Source organism: Ursus maritimus, unplaced genomic scaffold (assembly GCF_017311325.1).
Source record: "Ursus maritimus isolate PB19 unplaced genomic scaffold, ASM1731132v1 scaffold_14, whole genome shotgun sequence".
Classification (NCBI taxonomy): Eukaryota; Metazoa; Chordata; class Mammalia; order Carnivora; family Ursidae; genus Ursus; species Ursus maritimus.
Window position 1 is genome coordinate 4,948,322 of NW_024423786.1, and position 12,372 is coordinate 4,960,693.

Here is a 12,372-nt window from a genome sequence, read left to right on the forward strand (position 1 = left end):
CTTCCAGGACTTAACCTGTGGCAGGCAGTGTAGACGGTGTTGGGGTATAGAGATTAGTGAGGTGTGACCCTGCATTCTGCTGCAGACTTGCTGTGCAGCCCGAGGCAGACTTCTCCCCCTGCCCAAACCTGACTTTGCCCACCTTTGTCATGGCAGCATTGGATTGGCCAGCTCTTAGCAAAGGGTGGCATTTCTCTGGGTCCCAGGGAGGGCCTGGGGTGTGGAGTGGCCCAGGCATTGTGTGGCAGGCTAGCCGGGTGTGGCCCAAGCACTGCCAGGCCCTCCCAGGGGAGGAAGTGTCGGTATTTACAGGAAATGCAGGACAAGGCCTGGGAGGTGGGTGGAGGAGGGGCAGCCAGCCTCTGGGAGCCCAGAAGATGTGTCTGGGCGCTGGTGGGAGGGCTGAGGGCGGGTGCCCCTCTTGCCACCCCAAGGACGAGACTTTTTGTTGTTGTTGAAGGGAAAGGTCCCACTTCCCAGGCAGCCCTGCCCCTCCCCTGGCCTCTTCCCTCCAAGGCTGCCACACCCTGCCTGCCTACAAAACGCCAGGCCAGCTGACCCCCTCCTCCTGGGGGAGGCTCCTGGGAGCAGTGGAAAGAGCATTAAGCTGGGTAACAGGAGATCTGCCTTTAGTCCTTCCCACCCTGGACCTCAATTTCCCCACCTGTTAAATGGGCACTTGCTGCAGCCCTAACATACCTATAGCAAGCTCACTGCCTTTGTGTAGCCCACAGCCCAGCTGTGAGGAGCCAGCCCCCTTCAGCCCTGTAACCTACAGAGTGGCTTCACTTATGCCACAGAAGTGTTCCTTAAGAAGTGTGTGTAAATTGAAATTTTGTAAAAATACTCCCTGTATTGATTATACTGGCAGTACAAGCTATTTCTTTTAAGCCTGAATAAGAATTGGAAAGGGAACTAACATTCATTGAGTCCATGCAGGTGTCAGGCACTGTGTAGCTTTCACGTACCTGATTTCACACTTTAAGAAACAAGGATTATATTTAGGGGTGGGAGACCTGAATTTAATCTCGGAACTGCCACTTGCTAGCGGTGTCTCCCTGAGCAAATCTCTCAGTACCTTAGAGTCTCCGTCTTCTCATCTGTGAAATGAGGATAATCGTATACTGTGTCCCACAGGCTTGCCTGAGCCGGAGTCTCAGCATCTTCCCCACCCCAGGCTCCCGGCTAGCCTTCTCTGGGCTCCCAGCCTCCAGCATGTCTCCCACTGCTGTTTACAAGTGGCCAGGGCGAATTCTCCAGGGAACAAAACTAGGCAGATCCTTAACCCTGGCTAAAACCTTTCTCTGGCTCCCCATTACCCCTGGAACATACAGTTGAGGTGCCTTAGCCCTGCATTTGAGAGCTCTGCTGCATTGCCAGCCTCTTCTCCCAGCTCTCCTTACCAAGTAGTGGGTGGTTCTGGTTCCCTACACACAGGACCCAACATTTCTCCCCCATGTGCCTTTGCATAAACTTCCCTGGAATGTTCTCCCCTACCACTGTCTTTTCTTTGTGTCCTGCTCGGCCTTCAGACTCAGCTCAGGTTTCACCCTGGTCTGGAGCCCTCCTGTGATTCCCTCTTCACCACACACACAGGTTTAGGGGTCCTTTATCTGCGCTGCTTCCTCATAGCACTCACCACCTTGTCTCCTGTTGATCTGTCCGCTTTCCCACTAGGCTGTAAGTGCCTGAGGCAAATAAGAAGCCTCTCTTTTACCTCTGTGTCCCCAGTGCCAGGCATGGGGTAGACCTTCAAAAAAGCGGATTGTGTCAGGTGAGGCAGTGCAAGCACTGGGTGTTCCATCCACTGTGCACGGCTAGGCCTGTACTGGGTAGAACAGCTCTGATTTTAGAGTGCTCCAAATCCACACCCGTTCAGGGATGCCAGGAGGAACCTGGCTGGAAGTGCTCTCCCCCATCCCCATGAGCCAGTGAAAGCCGGCAGGTGTTAATTGAGCACCTGTTCTATGCAGAGTTCAGTACTCTTGGCTGGCAGGAAGGAGCTCACAGTTTGGGAGGGAGAGAAAACATGTGAAAAGCTAAGGCCGAAGCCAGATGAGGGGTGTCCGTGGGTACAGGGGCATGTCAAGGGGAGCAGGCAGGGCCTCTTCCATAAGCAGGTGTGGCCAGGCAGGGGCAGGCTGTGAAGCTTATGCAATCTTTGGAGTCTCTTTAAGAAAAAGAATGTGCAATGAAGAATATTAAATAATCTACAGAGCCTTGAAAGGGACCCACGCAAGTATGGGGCCTGAAGCTTAAGCCTCATTAGTTTCCCAGTTGACCTGTCTCAGTGGTCAGGGAAGGCTTTCTGGAGTAGGAGGTGAGGCTGGACCTGTATCTAGAGAGGAGAACCCATCAGCCACTGACCCTAGGCCCTGATCAGTGTGAGGGAGTCAGGTTAGCAGACATCTCCCAGGCATCTGTTCTTGGAAGGCAGTCCCTGCCCTAGAGAAGCAAGATGGATTTATAGGATCTTAAAGCCTTTGGTGAAAGGTGGCATTTCTCTGAAAATGCTTCTTCCCTGTTTGGGGCAAAAGAAGGAGATATAGTTCAGCAAGGCCACAAGATGAGTCATGTGACGAGTGTGTGTGTGTGTGTGTGTGTGTGTGTGTCTGTCTGTCTGTCTGGGTCCAGGAGTGTTTCCCTTGCCTGTGTCACCTTCCCTGCTGGTCTGAGCCTTAGTGTGTTTGATTCTGTCTGGCTTTGTGTGATTGATTCCCTTTGTGTCCCCCATCCAGATGTCCCACTCTGGCCACACGTGACTCATGTGTTTATGTGTGTCAGAAAGGCCCTCGCCCTCTGCCCTCCTTGTCTTGTTGCACTGTGGACACCCCTGTGTCCTGGCACTTCTTGTACATTCTCATACCTGTCAGCACAGAGGAGGCAGCAGTGAACCAGAATGAACGTGTCTAACAGGTGGCTTCAGCTGAGGTTCTACCTGTGGTTCTGTCTAGGTTGGTGGAAGGGGAATAGCAGAGTGGGCGTTGGGGTGTCATTTAACCTCACAGAGCCTCAGTTTGTGCAGATGAAAAGTGAGGGTCATAACGGTGCTGGCCTCGCCAAGTGGTTGAGAGGCTCGGTGGGGCGATGTGTGAGTGTGTGCAGCACAGCACTCGGTCACCCTCAGCTGCTGCTACTGGAGTAGTTCGAAGGAACCAGATTCCCTGTGCTTAGATCCCAGGTTTGCACTTATCCTGTCTGTGCTTGCTTCTCCATCTATCAAATGGGCATGGTAATAACCTACAGGATACAGTGGTTGGGAAGAAGTCGTAAAGTACCTGGCACATAGGAAGCTCCCCACATCGCTGACTCTACTTCTGCCACTATTGCGGCTGCTCTGTTAGTATTGGCTGGCTGTGTCCTTGTGGAAGGGAGGGGTGGGAAAAGGGGATTGTTTTTCAGACCACCACACAAAGAAACCACAAATGACCCCTGTCCTAGCTCCTGGCAGCTTCAGATGTGGTGTGTGGTTATAAAATTACAGTGTTCTTCGTGAATCTCCAGCCACCGCATCCTCTCCAGCTGTCTGGGGTGGCAGCAGTGGCTCCCCTCCCTTCCGCCTCCCCTGTGGCCTCACTCTGAATCCCAGAGCAGAGGTGATAGGAGGACGATGTGTCCAAGTCTCTTACTGCTCTGGGTTGGGTGCTTAGGACTGGCAACTGTGGAGCCCATCTTACAGATAAGGAAACTGAAGCAATCCCAGCCACCAGTCTTTCAGCATCCACTGAACCTATGGCTGAACGAGAGCCACCCCACAGGGTGCCTCTCCCAACCCCTACCCACAGCCATTTTTGAAGTAATATAAAATGATGGCCTAATTAGTAAAAAAGCCTGTTTATCTATTAAGACTTTGCTAGCCACAGCATTCTCAAGTGGCAGCAGTGCCTGCTGGTACCATTTCTATCAAAGGTGTTGAGCACCTGATGAATAGGGAGAAATAGGGAGGCCTTCACTGATAGGCTAATGGGAAGTCAGGTAAATTAGCTGGGGTAGGACAAGTTGTTCAATACATGTTTGTTGTGCACCTACTGTGTACCATCCGTGGAAGACACAAAGTGCATAGCAACCAGGTGATTCCCCTCCCTCAAAAAACTGTGGCTGATAGGGGAGCTAATATGGGAACATAAATAACTGTGGTCACAGAATGTAAACTGTGATGGGAGCCCCTTCCAGCAGGAGAGATGCAGAAGGCTTCCTGGAAGAGCTCGCGTGTGTGTGTGTGTGTGTAGACTTTGGGGCTGGGGTGGGTGGGGAGTGCGGCAAGTGGAGGAGGAGGTGGGCAGGAATTCTGGAATAGCCTTGGAAGAGGCACAGTGTTGGAAAGGTACAAAGGTGTGCATGGCCCAGTGAGCCGGAGGTTTGGCTGCATGTAATGGCTGAGGAAGGCAGACATGTGCAGGAATCACAGGACAAAGTTCTGCAGCTTCGTGGAGGACCCCTTTGGACATAAAGTCACAGAACATTGTGGTGGGAAGGGCCTGCAGAGGTCCTTTAACTCCCTTTATTTATAGATGAGGAAGCTGAGGTCCAGAGAGAGGAAAGGGTCCACCCAGTGTCACACAGCAAGCTGGTCGCAGAGGTAGGACTAGAACCTGGGTCTGTATGACCTTGAGGAACTCTGCCTGATTAATTCAGCCCTGGCCTTTAACTCAGATGATTGTAGCAGATAAAACCGCCAGGCACTGTGCTGAGCAGTTCCCCCGCCTCATTCACAGACATTATCTCCTAGACCCTGGCAAGGTAAATACTGTTACCACCTCCCTTTTACAAAGGACAAAGCTGGGCAGGTTAAGCGACTGACCTAGGGTCATTGGGCTAACAAGTGGCAGAACTGGGTCCTGCCCTCAGGATGTGAAATGTGTCCTTTAACATTAGCCTTTGCCGGGGCCCCAGAGATGGCTGCAATGCTAGGGGGTCAGTGGCAGAGCCAGGCCCATGTGCCAGCAGTGTGGCTGCTGATAAGGGCCAGAAAAGCAGGACTCTTCCTCTGCTGTCTTTACCCGCCCAAGTTGCAGGAGGGTAGTGACTGCTTCCTAAAGCCGGAACCTGAGAGATGATCACTCCGGAGAGTTTGGGGCTCTGACTGATGATTTTTCTCTAGTATGTTACCTCTTTATATTAATCTATCATTTTATGAAGCTTCTGCAGATCTTCCAAAAGTATTAATTCTTTCCCCTGGACCTCAGAACTTGCATGGATTATCTGAAAAGAAAGCCTTCATAGTTACAGTTATGTTTCCCTTCGGCTAGAAAAAAGAAATGTTTGTTTGGGGCAGGAGGAGCCTGAACTGGAATCAAGGAGGACAAAATTCCTTGAAAATCCCTATAAAACCACTTCAAACCCACTGGGAAGGCTGAAATTAAAAAGACAGACAATAAAAAGTATTGATGAGGATGTTGAGAAATTGAAACCCTCAGCATTGCCAGTGGGAATGTCGAATGGTATGGCCAAATACAGTCTGGTAGTTCATCAGAATCTTAAACATAGAGTTACCATATGACCTAGCAGTTCTACTCCTATATATATATACTCAAGAGAAATGAGAACACGTCCACGTAAAAAAACTTTCGCATGAATGTTCATAGAAGCGCCGTTCATAATAGCCAAAAAGTGGAAGCAATCGAAATGTCTATCCACAGGGGAATAGAAAAACAAAATGTGGTACAGACTCACAGTGCAATATTATTTGGCCATAAAATGGAATGAAGTACTGATACGTGCTACAAGATGGATGCACCTTGAAAACCTCATGCAGAGTGAAAGCAGCCACACACAGAAGGATTGTAGGATTCCGTTTATACAAAATGTCCAGAATAAGGCAAATCCATAGAGACAGACAGTAAATTAGTGTTTGCCTGGAATTAGGGGCCAGTCCAAGTGATTGACTGCTGAATGATATGGGGTTTCTTTTGGGGTTGATGAAAATGTTCTAAAATTAAGTAGTGATGATGGTTGCCCAATTCTGTGGATGCACTAAAAAGCACCAAATTGTACACTTTAAAAGGGCAAAATTTTATGATATGTGAATTATATCTCAATAAAACTATTGTAACAAGAAAACAAATTCTTACGAAACCATTGATGCTGTATTTCAAGAAGAGGGGTGGGGATGTCATAGGACGGAGAGCAAGGATGTACTTCTGTTTTTACTTAGCAAAAAATGGAAATTGAATTTTTAAAAAAGCCTCTCCTTCAATCGTGTTTCTGGGAACCATTACAAGAGCTATCCCTTGGCTGACCCTGGGTGCAGGACGCATTCCCTCCAAGAGGGAACAAAGCAGAGATTCACTCCAGTGGTGAGGAGACAGACAGGCAGCTGCTTTTAGGCTGTGGGATGCATGCAGTCTGGTCTCAGCACGTGGTTTCACATGCCTGGGGGTTTTGTTCTCCACCTACATTTTACAGGTGTGGACACTGAGGCCCACCTTGACAGTCATGTAACCCAGATCATGCATTGGGTTAGTGGAGAATCCAGGACTCCCAGGTCTCTGACCCCCATCTTAAGCAGTTTCCACTGTATCAGATGGAAGGTTCAAGTTACAGTGCAGATGATATCTGTATCTGTGAAAGTCTCAATGTCTCTTTGAGGAAGGGGGACATGGGAGGGGTCAATTCTGAGTGACAAGGAAGTCTCAGAGCAGAAGATCTCACCTGGGGAAGGTCTGGAGGGATCAAGTGAACTATGAAGGTGCCTGGGGTTGAGGGGGTATAGGGAGCAGGCAGGGGGTAGGATTGAATGTCTGAGGGTTTGGAAATCCCTGATTGTGCAGCCAGCTCTTCCCTCCATCCACTTCCAAGCTCTTCCAGCTGCTCTGCTAATTAGTGTAGTCATCTTGTCTCCTCCATCTCCAACTTTCCAGCTTCCAGAGAGCAGCCCTGGAGCCCCCTGCCCCTCCTCGCTGAGCTGGCAAACTTCAGAAGGGTCCCAGCCTATGTCAGAGGAGCCAAAGGATGTTACATCTGCAATCTGGCCTCCTTCACACATTTCCTTGTACCAGCAAGGATGGAGTTTGGGGCCAGGGTGCCCGCCGACAGATTCTCAGTGAGGCAAGCGTTCCTTTTTTATGAGTTATTAAGCCATTTTGGCTGTGCTTAGGGTTATGGCTCCCAACGAGTGTCACTAGGACGGGATTTAACGGGCAGAGCTGGACAGCCCTGGGCTGGGTTACAAACAGTTCGTCCCCCCACGTGGACGCACATGTCCTTTTACGACTCCAGGCTGCTGGAAAGGACTGCTCATTTGGAGGGTCATTTAAGGTAATGAGCTCTGGGCAGCTTTAATTTATGTTCCTTTTAAAACACAAATCGACTCAGAGGGAGGATACAGCTCTGTGGAGACTAGTCTGGGGGTTTAGAACTTGGCCCTTTTGTGGGCTGGCCAGAAAGGACCTACTGCGTGCCAGGCGGTGGCTGCTTTCCCCATCATGTTCTCATTTAATCCCACAATGAACCTACATAGTTATCCCCACTTTACAGATGGGAAACAGAGAGATTAGGTGACTTGCCTAAAGTCACACAGTGACTCTCCTCTGATCTGAGGCCAGAGTTCCAGGCCACTTGGTCTCTAAACTTACAGTCCTGACTGCCTAACCCTTTTGCTGATTTTTCCTGGCATGTGTCATCTCCCTTAATATACAGATTTAAAAACAAACACACAAAAAAACTAAGGCATGGAAAGGTTAAGTAACTTGCTTGAAGTGATAGAGCTGGGATTCAAACCAATCAGCCTGACTTCTGAGCCCACCCTCTTAACCAGTACCTTGCACTGTACTTTTTTTGAGACCAGGGAGTACTTTAGTCATCTTTAACTTCTCCATGTGTTAGCTCCTTGAAGTACATGCTAATCCCTATGTGTTGAATAAGTGAGTGAGGGATGATTGGATGGGGATAGAAGGATGGCCAGATGGGCAGGTGGACAAATGGATGCACGGGTGGATGGCTAAGTAGATGGGTGGTTGGATAGATGAATGGGTGGGTGGAGGGATGGATGCATGAATGGGTGAGTGGATGAAGGAATAGGTGGATGGGTAGGTGGGTGGGTTAGAAGGCTTTCTCATATGTAATATATTGTTATGGTCAAATAAGCTATCTGGAGACAGTGTCTCAGTTATGATTATAATGGGCATTATCCATAATGTCTGTTTGTTTACCACTGGACTACCAGTACCTATACTTCAGAATCTAAAACATGAAGAATTCTTAATAGGCACTTTTTTTTTTTAATGAATGAAAAACCAAACAAGACAGGAACCATGCAGCTAAAATACAGAGCCTTTGCAAAGGACCGGTCTGAGAGGTTTACGTTGACGGACTGGTGAGATGGATGGGATATGTCACCATTCCGAGTCCGTCTCCCCAAGGGAAGAAGTGGTTACACAGGACACAAGTTCTGCTAGAGCCTATTGGAGCATTTGGGTGGAAGTTGTCAAGAACATTTCTCAGAGCTGGTTTTCCTCCCTGTATTTGAAGACAGCCTAGTAGCAAATATGAAGGGTCTGTAGGGGGAGCCATGTTGACCCTTGGGGTCTTAGAATATTTTCTTTGTTTGTTAAATGAATGACTTCTATCCAAAATTAGGTCTGTCGCTACAACTTCCATTGAATCTGCAAAGGCACTGGATTATACTTGCTCTTTTATATTGTGAAAGCATCTTTTTAATGGCAGTTAATCTCCATTTGTTGTGCTCACAGTCCCTAAATAGGACAGTGAAATAAATGAATCAGAAATATCCTCATAACACCCAAACCTTTGTCTCCTGACTTCCATTCTAGATCTTTCTTGAAAACAGAAGTCAGAGGAAGAAGTAGAATAAAAGATCGTGAGCCACATTTCTGGCCATAGCTGAGGTTGGTTGCGGATGGATGGTCCGTGGGTCAGAGCTAACCGTGTTTCTCTGTGAGGTCTGTGGGTCTCCGATGGTGAGCAACGTAATGTTAGTCAAACTGTTGTAGATTAATAATTATGTGAAGTCACACACTGTGACTTCATGGGGATTATCACTTGGGATGAGGTCATAGTATTAGCAAATGTTAAAAATGAGTTGACTTAAAGACAACAGTAGGTAAGTAGTAGAACAGCTGTATGCAGCTAGAGTTGAGCTGGTAATGGAGAGAGCTCCCATTTAGTGAGTTATGTGCTGGGCACCGTTCTAAGTGTTTGACATCATGAACTCATTGAATCCTCCCAACAGCTCAGTGAATTAGGCACCCCTGAAGCTAGGCAAAGTTAAACATGGCCAGTACTGAGCTGAGACAGAATTTGAATGCAGGCAGTCGGACTCCAGAGTGTGAGCTCTAATCTCTGCACACTACCACCTCTCAAACAGAAAATAAAATAATAGCACAGGCAATAAAAACAAAGCCCCCTTTTGCCCTGGCCACCTGGGACCCCGCTCCACACATCCGTGCACTGTGGGATCCTGACTGGACCTCTGTTTTCACATCTCTAGATTTGTCATGTGACCTTGAGCCAGCCCGTCCCCCTCTGTGGGTTTGGCTTCCATTGCTGTCTCCCTAGTGTCACCCATAGCTCTGTTTTGTAGAATCCAGTCCTCTTCTTGGCCTGAGGTAGGTTCCAGTGCTGGGGAGACTTCATAGCAGCCTCGAGGCCCAAGGGCACCCACTTTTTTACATCCCAAGTTGAGCAGAGCCTTGCCCGACAGCCTGAGCTATTGGGGCTGAATCCCATTGGCACCAGAATATCCCTGAACAATTCAAGCAAGAGGGTCACACAGTCAGATTGGGTTTGAGGAGGTTCCCTCTGGCTGCTGGGTGGGGGATCAGATTGGAGGCCAGCCAGGGTGGAATGGGAGAGAACAGGAAAGCAACGGTCACAGACGTCCAGGCAAGAGATGGCTTGGGCCACAGAGCTATGACAGAGATGCCAGTGGAGTCAGAGAAGATTTAAAGGTAAATTCGGGAGAGGTTTTGTGTTCAAGTAGTGCCTGGCTATGTGAGGAAATGCCTGAGATTTCCAGCCTGCTGCCTGAAACGATGGTGACACCCTTCACCCGTGGGAGGCTTGGCTGAGAATCCTTTCCTCCTTCACAGTGCTTTTTTTTTTTTTTTAATGATATGTTAGTCACCATACAGCACATCATTAACTTTTGATGTAGTGTTCCATGATTCATTGTTTGCGTATAACACCCAGTGCTCCATGCAATACATGCCCTCCTTAATACCCTTCACCAGGTTAGACCATCCCCCACCCCCCTCCCCACAGTGCATTTTAGGAAAGGCGTGCCATCTACCTTCTTTTCCTTGATACAGAGGAAGAACAGTGCAAGGGCACAGTTAACTGCTCCATCCCTCACCACTACCGGTTATCCTCCGCAGAGCACAATAGCCCCTGCTGGGGCCTAATGTGGCCATTGCTCTTGCAGGGGAAGAAGGGCTCCACTCACAGTCTGAGGATACACAAGGTGCAAATTGGTGCAGGAGGCTCTAGAGGGAAGGGAGCTGGGGTTCCTCCAGCAGACTGGTCCATTCAGTCACTTTCCTGAAGGAGGTTCTGCGCTCGCTAAAGCAAGTATAGTGTTCCTCTGACCCCGGGTGGCCCCTAGCGGTGTGGGCAGGGGCAGTGAAGGAGGTATAGGGTGTTCCTAGGAAGGGAGATGCTCACATCCCTTTTTACATCTCAGTGGTATAGGGCTTGCTGCAGAATCCACTGTTTGCTCTCGTAGTTTGAAAGAAAAGGACGACAAAGTCAATTCTGAAAAATGAAGAAAGAGGTCTGATCAGCAGGGTAGCCAGTTGGATAGTAGAGTGAATTATGGCTCAGCCTGGGTCAGGACTTAGTTTGTGTATCCGCACACAAGAGCAGAGCTATAATCGCTGCCACACACACGTTTTGTCCACGGAAGCCCAGGCAGGAATAGGCCACCTGTCCCTGATCTGTCTGACCTTATGGCCCCGATGTGGACCAGGGGACGCCTGTCCTGCTCTTGACAGAGCTTCCTGCACTCCTTGCTTCTTGGGTTCCAGGTGTTCTGAAGATAGATATTCCCGGTTGTGGCTCCTGCAGTAGTTGAGAAAGAGCTCCAAGGTGGCCCCTAGTGCCACTGTAGCCTAAGGCTCAGTTTCTCTTGTCCTGATATCCCCTACCCTGGCCATGCTTCTCCCTGACTGGCCCAGGGCCTACAGTAAGAACAGTGTCCCTGCCCACATGAGGCCTGGGCTAGCATTAGCCCAGCCATTCCAGCAATTGGATGCTCCCTCCTCTCCTACAGTCAGTCCGTCCATCCATCCATCCATCCATTATTCTGGTATCTCGTGGCATTCCCAGAGGGCAGAAATAAATACTTGATTAGAATTTAGTAAGACCAGGGGTGTCTGGGTGGTGCAGTTGGTTGAATATCTAACTCTTGGTTTCAGCTCAGATCATGATCTCAGAGTCATGAGATTGAGCCCTGCATTGGGCTCCACGCTTAGCACAGAGTCTGCTTGAGATTCTCTTTCCCTCTCCCCATGCGCCTCTTTCTTGTGCTTGCTCTCACTCTCTTTCAGATAAATAAATAGATCTTTAAAAAAAATAGAAGAGTTCAGTAAGACCAAATGCCTGGATTTTGAGTATGAGAAGAAGTTTTGTGAGAAGTTGTCTGGGACCACGTTGGCCATGGCAGGAGAGAGCTATTGAAAGTTTTCAAGTAGGAGAGGGACATGGCCTAATCCCTGTTGTAGAGCAACCACTCTGCTGGGTGGAGAGGGAGGCCTGGAGCAGGGAACAGAGCAAGGAGGTGGTTGTAATGAGGTTAGAGTCTCCTCTGTGGGGATAGTTTTGAAGTCAGAAAAAGGAGGGTTCTTCTGCCCCAGGTTGTTTTGTCACATGCTGCTTCTCCTGGAAACTTCCCTGTGCTATCACAGAGCTCCTTCTCCTCCTGCTCTCAGCCTCAGAGCAGCCAGTCCCTGACCTGTCCAAACAGTTTATAATCATATATTTGTGGTTCCTTTTTTGAAACAGGGACCATATCTGCTTTATTTGCCACGGCGTTACCCTCTGCCTAGCTACGTGCCTGCATAAAGCAGGCAATCAATAAACATTTATTGGATAAATGTGTTTAATTAATTAATGGCAATGCCTATGTCATAGTCATATACGTATGAGTTTGCTATCTTACCTGTGTAAGTTTTCTAAGCACGAATGATATAGGAATCATTATTCCCCTAGGGAGAAACGGATACCCTGATTGTGTATTATCCATGATCTAGCTGATGACAAGGCAGGAAGCAGGGTCCAGAATGCACATCCTGAACTGTACGGCATCACTACATCCCTTACTCAGGCCCGGAGGACATGGCCACCTTGGGAACGGACCCTGCTGCGTAGCCGGGCCAGCCCAGACTGCCAGACCAATCAGAATGAACATCTCTCGCC

General features: G+C 48.9%; 1 protein-coding gene across 2 annotated transcripts in view; it reads left to right on the plus strand.

Annotated features, from left to right (window-relative positions):
- Window positions 1–12,372, plus strand: part of FGD5 (FYVE, RhoGEF and PH domain containing 5) — a 120,266-nt gene that overhangs the window by 38,144 nt on the left and 69,750 nt on the right. The window lies entirely within an intron of this gene.